This window comes from Callorhinus ursinus, unplaced genomic scaffold (genome assembly GCF_003265705.2).
Source record: "Callorhinus ursinus isolate GAN/ISIS: 27379988/994484 unplaced genomic scaffold, GSC_fseal_2.0 scaffold51, whole genome shotgun sequence".
Classification (NCBI taxonomy): domain Eukaryota; kingdom Metazoa; phylum Chordata; class Mammalia; order Carnivora; family Otariidae; genus Callorhinus; species Callorhinus ursinus.
In genome coordinates this window covers 2825827-2833219 of record NW_027397113.1, presented here as the reverse complement: position 1 = coordinate 2833219, position 7393 = coordinate 2825827, and the positions used below count along the sequence as shown (strand labels likewise).

At 53.6% G+C, this 7393-nt stretch overlaps 1 long non-coding RNA gene across 2 annotated transcripts; it reads right to left on the bottom strand.

The window, feature by feature from the left end:
* Window positions 1-291: 291 nt before the first annotated feature.
* On the bottom strand, window positions 292-5113 carry LOC141370935 (uncharacterized). Of its 2 annotated transcripts, XR_012375435.1 has the most exons (5): window positions 4976-5113; window positions 4592-4709; window positions 3615-3760; window positions 1518-1688; window positions 292-437 (listed from the first exon to the last, which is right to left on the bottom strand). It is a non-coding gene; the product is annotated as an uncharacterized lncRNA (long non-coding RNA). The 2 variants fall into 2 exon arrangements; XR_012375434.1 differs by having other exon boundaries at window positions 292-1688.
* Between the last annotated feature and the right edge of the window lie 2280 nt (window positions 5114-7393).

Here is a 7393-nt window from a genome sequence, read left to right as displayed (position 1 = left end):
CATCCATCCATCCATCCATCCATCCATCCATCCATCCATCCCTCATCCATCCATCCATCCATCCCTATCTGTCTCTCCCTCCCTCTTCCTACCGCACTCATAAAGGCGGCACTCATTTATCCAACTGTCCACTTGTTTACCTAATTATCCCACTGTCCATTCACCCGTCCACACATTGATCCAGCCAAGTATTCATGAACAGATAATGCCACTCAAAGCTGCCATAATGGTCACAGAGCATTTCTTGGGTTTTATGACTATCCTTACTTGGTAGATGAAAACATTGAAACATAGAGGGCAGCATATTTATTAGAGATAACTACTTAGGGTCAGACAGAGCTGGGTTCAAATCCTGACTCCATCTCGTTAGCTGTGCGGTCATGGCTCAGTCACTTGTCTCTCTTCTTGTGTAAAATAATGTGACCACTGAGATTTTTCTGGGAAATAAAGACAAATGTTTTCTGCACAGAGTAGCTTCTTAATGAAAGTCTGGTGCCCTGGAGAAGTGTCCATGGGAGGTAGGGCTGTATCCAGGGCTTGCTCCCTCTAGTCTCTGAGCTCTTTGATATCCTGTGCAGATGGCACCTGTCCACCCAGTGCAGCTGACTGGTGCCAACACCAGGGAGGTCTTTGGGGCCATTGGAGATCATTGGAAGCCTGCCACCCAGATGTGATATTGGCCTGGCCTCTTGCTGCCTATGAGGGAAGCCTGGCTTCCCTGGCCAAGGCTGCAACCCTAAGCATGCGACCCGAAGACCCATGGCCTGGGCTCCCAGGTTGTAGTTTCCCACTGGCCCCTCTGCCAATGTGCCCCAACTGGTGCCCAGATGGTGGGCACAGGATGTGTGCACACACGGAGTGTAACAGAAATCAGAGCTGAAGGCCTCCGAGCTCATCTTGCCAGGCAGACCTGTCCCTTTCCCGTGGTAGGTACATACAGGACTCTATTTATGTGGCAACACAGCCAACCAGCAGTGGCGGTGTAGGTGGCTTATGTGATGGCAGCATGGCTCTTGGCAGCCCCTTGGGTGCTGCAGGAAAGGGAGGCCTCCTTCATGATGGGGCCTGTACACTGGGTCCCGCCCCTGGGGCGTCACCTGTTTGGCCCGGGAGTCCTAGATGGCCCCGGCATAAGGCCTTGCCTGCTAACTGGGCTCCCAGCTCTTGGTGCAGCCCCTCTGGGGGAACACACGTCTGCAGGCTCACTAGTGCCCGGTAGGCATTACCACTGTCCCTCACAGAATCCTCCTGTCCTCATTTTACAGATGGGGTGCTTGGGGTCCAGAGAGGAGAGATGCTTGTTCTGGGTCACGCGGAGAAGGGTGAGTTTGACTCAGCCATGCTCTGGGTCACCTGTCCTCAGCCTGGCCAAGTGGGGCCTTCCCCAGCCCCCTCACCCTAGGAGCTCTGAAGCTGGCAGCCGCTGGTTGTGGAGGGGTGACCAGGCTACAGTGGACCCCATCCTCCTAACCGCCTCTCCTCCATCACACGACTCTCAATACCAGAAACACACCTACCCTTTCCACCTCTGCTGGAGGAAATCTCGGGTGTGCTGCCCAAGCCTGCTTGGGTTGCCTCCTCTGAGAAGCCCTCTCCGAACTCCAAGTCCCGAGGCTGAGGCTCCTGAGGCTCTGTGGACCTGTTTCTTCTTCTGCCACAGGGGAGAGCAACGCTGACCTGGATATCACCTTGTAGATGAAACGAGAAAACCACTATAAAGCTTCTCCTGTGTCCCACGCACACACACACACACACAGAGGTCTAAAGCCCTATGGCAGGTGGATACTGATGTGTCTCACTCGCTCAGCAGAAACCAACTCTTCACAGACAGCAGCTGTGTCTGGTTTCTCTTTGGCCCCTCTTCCCATGTTGGCCCAGGACGGAGGCGAGGGAAGAGCCACTGGGGTGCTGAAAGGGTGGATGGACAGACGGACAAAGTGAAAGAATAAATGGATGCATGATTTAGTGGATGAGCCGGGGGGCAGGGAGAGATGGAAAGAGGAAGAGGAAGGAGAGACCCGGGCAGCTCGGTCAACCCCACAGGCTCTGGAGCCAGACTAGGGCTCCTATCCCAGCTTGGCCACAGTCACTGTGCAACTTGGGTTAGGGGCGGTACCTCTCTGTGTCTCATTTCTGTTGTTTCATCTATAAAAGAGAACATCACTGTACCTACCCAGTAGTGCTGTTGTGAAGATCAAAAAACCAATCCTGCAAGAGCCTATCTTAATTCAAGAGCACCCTCAGGAAATGACACTTAAACTTCTTCCCTCCCAGACAGAGCTGACTCCAGTTCCCAGCAAGGCCAGGTAGCTGCAGAGCCATTCCTGCCCTGGGCATGCCCCTGCCCTCCTCCCCCGCCCCCCCAGCTCCCCACCCCCCAACCTGTTAAAATCCCCTGGATCAGCGCCTCTCCCAGGTATGTCCTGGTTATGTAATCATTGCCGGAGCAGATACACACCAACTTGGGTTCTTCCCTGCTCTCTTGTGTTTACTCTTTGGCTCAGGGGAGAGTTCCATTCAGAAGAAACTGCTTTTGTTTCTCAGCCTTCCCTTGGGAAAGCTGTGTTAGGGAGGAGCTCAATGAGCCAGAAGGAGAGGGAGGGAGGGGTGGTGGCAGAGGGGGGAGGAGAGAGGGGAGCAGGCCCTTGAACAGCCCAGGGCTTTCTTGATACACACACATGGCTTATCATGCATTTTATCTCTTTAAAAGAAATGCCTCAAAGAATATTTTGCATGACCTGAATTTTTGGGAACCCTAAAAAAATGGTTAAGAAAAAAAGTGGACTGTTACCCACTTCCCTAGTCATGACCTTTTATTTCACTTCTTACCATGTTTTGCTGCCCTTTTATTCATACATGCATGCATCCATCTGTCCATCACACTTCCACCCATCCACCCACCCACCTACCTGTGCACCAGTTCATCCATCTGCCCATCCATCCAGTCATCTATGCATCCATCCAGCCATCATCCATCCACCTACTCACATCCATCCATCATCCATCTATCCACCCATCCAGCCATCATCCATCCATCCATCTATCCACCTACCCACTACCCATCCATTCGTCCATCCCTCTGTCCATCCATCTACCCACCTGCCCACCACCCATCCATCCACTCACCCACCATCCATCCATTCATCCATCCATCCACCCATCCATCTACCCACCCACCCATCCACTCATCCATCCACTCATCCATCCATCCTCCATCCATCCATCCACTTACCCACCATCCATCCATCTATCCACCTACCCACCACCCATCCATCTATCCACCTGCCCACCACCCATCCACTCATCCATCCATCCACCCATCCATCCATCATCCATCCACTCATCCATCCATCCACCCATCCATCCATCTACCCATCCATCCACTCATCCATCCATCCATCCATGTACCCACTACCCATGCACTCACCTATCCATCTACTCATCCATCCACCCATTCATCCATCCATCCATCCATCTGTCCACTCATCAATCCATCTACCCATCCACCTACCTACCCACCACCCATCCACTCATCCATCCACCTATCTATCCAATCATCCATCCCTTTTTTCCTCTAGCATGTGTTGAATTAGCAGTAGAAGAAGTTCTGGAACCTGGTTCCCATTCTTAGCACAGCCACTGTGTTGAAGCAGATCGCTCTGTGCAGAAAGCAAGGTTTGCGATTGTCATGTGCCCATGTCTGAGCCTCAGGTCTGCCATTTTCTCTCATGCCGTTGGCCAAATCCTTTGGTTTCCTCATCTGTGAAACAGGGCAACAATGGTACTTGTCTTATTATTTTGAGGGTACAATAAAAGAATTTATATGGGAGTTCCTGGAATCACATTAGGTTTCTAGTGGGAGCTATTCTAGAACTGTGCTTTGGGTGGAGGATGCCACAATGGGGGCAAGAGATAGCTCTCCCTTTGGGGCTCCCTGGGCAGTGGAGGAGAAAAAGAACCAGCCAGCATCAGATGGGGGTGTTCTATATTAGGTGGGGGTGGAGAAGAATGAAAGGGAATGAGGTCAGAGAGGCATTGCAGGGAAGGGTCTCGATGGCCAAGGTGAGGAGGCTAGATGCAGGGTTTTGAGCAGGGTAGAGTGTGGTTGGATTGGTGTTTGGGAAGGACCCTTCCGGTTGCTGTGTAAAGAAGGGTTAGAAATGTTGGAAACGGGGTCCCACAGGGAGGGAGACCATTTAAGAGGATTGCAGTTGCCTGTAGGAAAGACCAGAAGACTGCATGACACAGGGGTGTGGCACTAAACCTCAGATATTTTTTCCTCCTAAATGCAAAAACTATCCAGGCATCAGAATCAATGGCTTAGGCATCAGGTGACCTAGGTCAAGCTAGATCCCCAGTCATTTGGTAATGCAGTGTTCATGCCTTACCTTCCAATCTTGTGTCTTCAGCAGACATTGCTAATCAATTGCAGCTCTCCTTCCCCTAAAGCCTAAAACAGTGCTGTCCAATATGGTAGCCACTGGCCACCATTTAAATACAGCTTTTTGGATCCAAGTCAATTAAAATGAAATAAAATGAGCAATGCTGTTGCTCAGCTTCAACAGCTACGTTTCAAGGGCTTGATGCATACCTGTATGTGGCTAGTGGCTCCCATGTTGGACAGAGCAGATAAAGAGCATTTCCACCATCACGAAAGTTCTCTCAGACTGCACCAGCCTCGGTCAGGCTGCCGTAACCAGTCACTGGAGCTGGGAAGGATAATGAGCATTCTGTCCTGGGGCCAAGCCCCAGACCCACCGTGGTCACATATCACTCCAGGCTGGGTCTTTCCTTCTATTTGAACTTTATATTCAGTAAAGTCATTCTTAAAAGACCAAAGTCCTTCTGGGCTGACCCTTTTTAAGTTTGCTTTCTTTTTGTCTCTTAAGGAAAAAAAAAAACAACAAGTAAAATCCTTGCCTTGCCATGTGGCCACAGACATAATTGGCAAGTGTCATTTCTGCCCTAAGCTCACCTTATTCCTCCAGCCTCCAGAGACTGGATGCTTCTGTTTTTGAGTCTATTTTTAGTGCTTCTGGGTGAATGTCATTGCCGCCAGAGGCTGACATTTCATACTCTGGGAACCTTGACCTGCTGCTTTTCCGGTTGTGAGCTGAACCTGCTTTTTCATGCCCCAGAAGGAAAGAACAATGATCATTAATAATTGGCATCTTCTGGAAAACCGGAAATGGAGCCTCCGTGATCTGAGGCTGCCCTTAACCCCAGCTGCACTGCTTGTTGTGGCCACCGCGTGGCTGATCTACTCAAGGTTCCACGGCTGCCAGGGTCACACCCTGGGGCCACCAGCCATGCCAAAGCAGGGCAGATGGGCAGTTTGGCAGTAGGCTGGCCAGAGGACCAAGGGGCAGAGGAGGCTGAGGCAGAGTGGTAAGAAGTTGGTGTAAAGACCTGTGGAGCCCCTGCAGAGATCAGCCCTGGGGACACCCTCCAGAGGCACGGTTCTGTGGAAGTGGGGGGTGGTTTGCCTTGCTCTTGGCGGGTGGGGGTGTCTCAGCTGGGCTGGGGAGCTTGATTGAGCCTCTGACGTTGGGCTGGGTCCTATTCTGGGTCCTCGGAGGCACAGAGGGTAGTGAAGACCAGGAAAGAGGTGGGGGGTGGTTAGTGGGACAGGGAAGGAGCCCTGGCTGGCAGCTGGCTCAGGGAGTGGGGACAGAAGGGTGTGAGGCCTCCCTCACGCTGGCAGGGACGGATGATGCTGCCGTTTCGTCCCCCGCGCCCCTCCCTACCCCAGGTGCAAAGGTGGCCCTCTCAGTCCCTTCGGGAGTGGGAAACAAGGGCTGGCCTGGCCTTTGGGGAAGAGAGTAGGTGCTTGCCGAAGTCACCTTTGACAAGGAAAGCAAAGGTCGCGGGAACAATTCCTCCCTTTCACGCTGGGCGATCTGGCAGGAGCGTGCTGGAGCTGACAGAGGGTGGCAGCCCCTCCCAAGCAGCCCAAGACAAACAGGGCGGCAGGAAGTTCCCACGCTCCCAGGCGGGAGCCGCCAGGAGCCTCTGCAGTCACCTGCCCGCCAGGCAGCGAGGGGGCGGGGCCTCAGCCGCCCACAGATGAGCGGCAGCCGCACTGCCGGGGGGAGGGGCCTGCAGGAGCACCCCTGGGGAGCATCAACTGCGCACCCTGAACGAACGTCACAAACATCAGCTCTCCGAATCCTTACGAGGCTCTTACTGAGTTAATATTATGATCTTCATTTCACAGGGTGGGAGGTTAGAGACCCATGGAGGTTAGGCGACTCGCCTCGGGTCCTACAGACAAGAAAAGGAAGAGCTGGGATTTGGACTTAGGCTTCTCTGGTTCCAAAGTCTGTTGGTGCTCTTTTGTCTTGTCACGCATTCACTCTGCAAACTTTGCTGAAGCCCCACTGTGCCCCTGGCATGCTGCTGCCGGGGCTTGGATGGCAATGGGTCAGTGGCCCTGGGGGGCTCCTGGTGCCCCACATCATGGCAAGATTTCACCATTAGCAGCGACCTAGGGTTCCGTCTGTGAAGTGGGGGACTGGGTCCCAGCCTGCTTTCTGGGGAATACGCCAGAAAGTGATAGGACCACATATCTAGCCGTGGGGGGAAGACTTTGGAGGGACATATTTTTGGTTCCCCAATTTTTGTTTTGGTGCTACTTTTGGGGATCTCTGGTCCAGAACTGTGTGGGCTCTCACTCCAAATCAGGGTAGCTGAGAGCGAGCACCTCTACCACCCATGAACACCCCATTCCAAAGGAGGAGATGGCACAAAGACAGGATCCCTAAGCCAGGGCCACGCCTGGCTTACCTCTTTCACTCAGAGAAATGTGTCCTGGAGGGCAGGACTGTCCCTTTCCTTGATCGACACTGACTGAGAGCCTGCTGCATGCAGGCTTGGAGTTCTCGGGGTGCAGACAAGAACTCCCCACTCTCAGCACCCCGCACAGTGCCTGACACATAGCAAGCGGGGAGAAGGAGCCACTCCTGGATAACCAGTGGTCACCAGTGGCTGCCAGAAACAGAGGCTCCTGGAGCTCCCTGGGGCTTTGAGGATCCTTGAACCTTCAAGTCTCTGAGGACCCCTGGAAGGGCCACATAGCTGCCTCACTGGGACCCCCATCTTGGCTGGTCCCCACACACAGGGCAGCAGGTCAAGGCACCGTCGTGCTGGTCTTGGGGCCTTATCAGGGCCCGTGGTAATGACAGGTTAGGCCAGGTCGAGGGGGCCCGGCTCAGGCTGGAGTTTAGGGCAAGCTGAAGCTGCTGGAGCCCGGATGATGGTCAGAGCCAAGAGGCTTAGACCGAGGGTGGAGCCCTGGGGTTGGTCCTGGCTGTGTGGCTGCAGGAGAGGCTCTCGCCCTCTCTGGGCTCGCAGCCATGAAACCAGCGTGACCCCTACAGCCCCTTGCACCTGT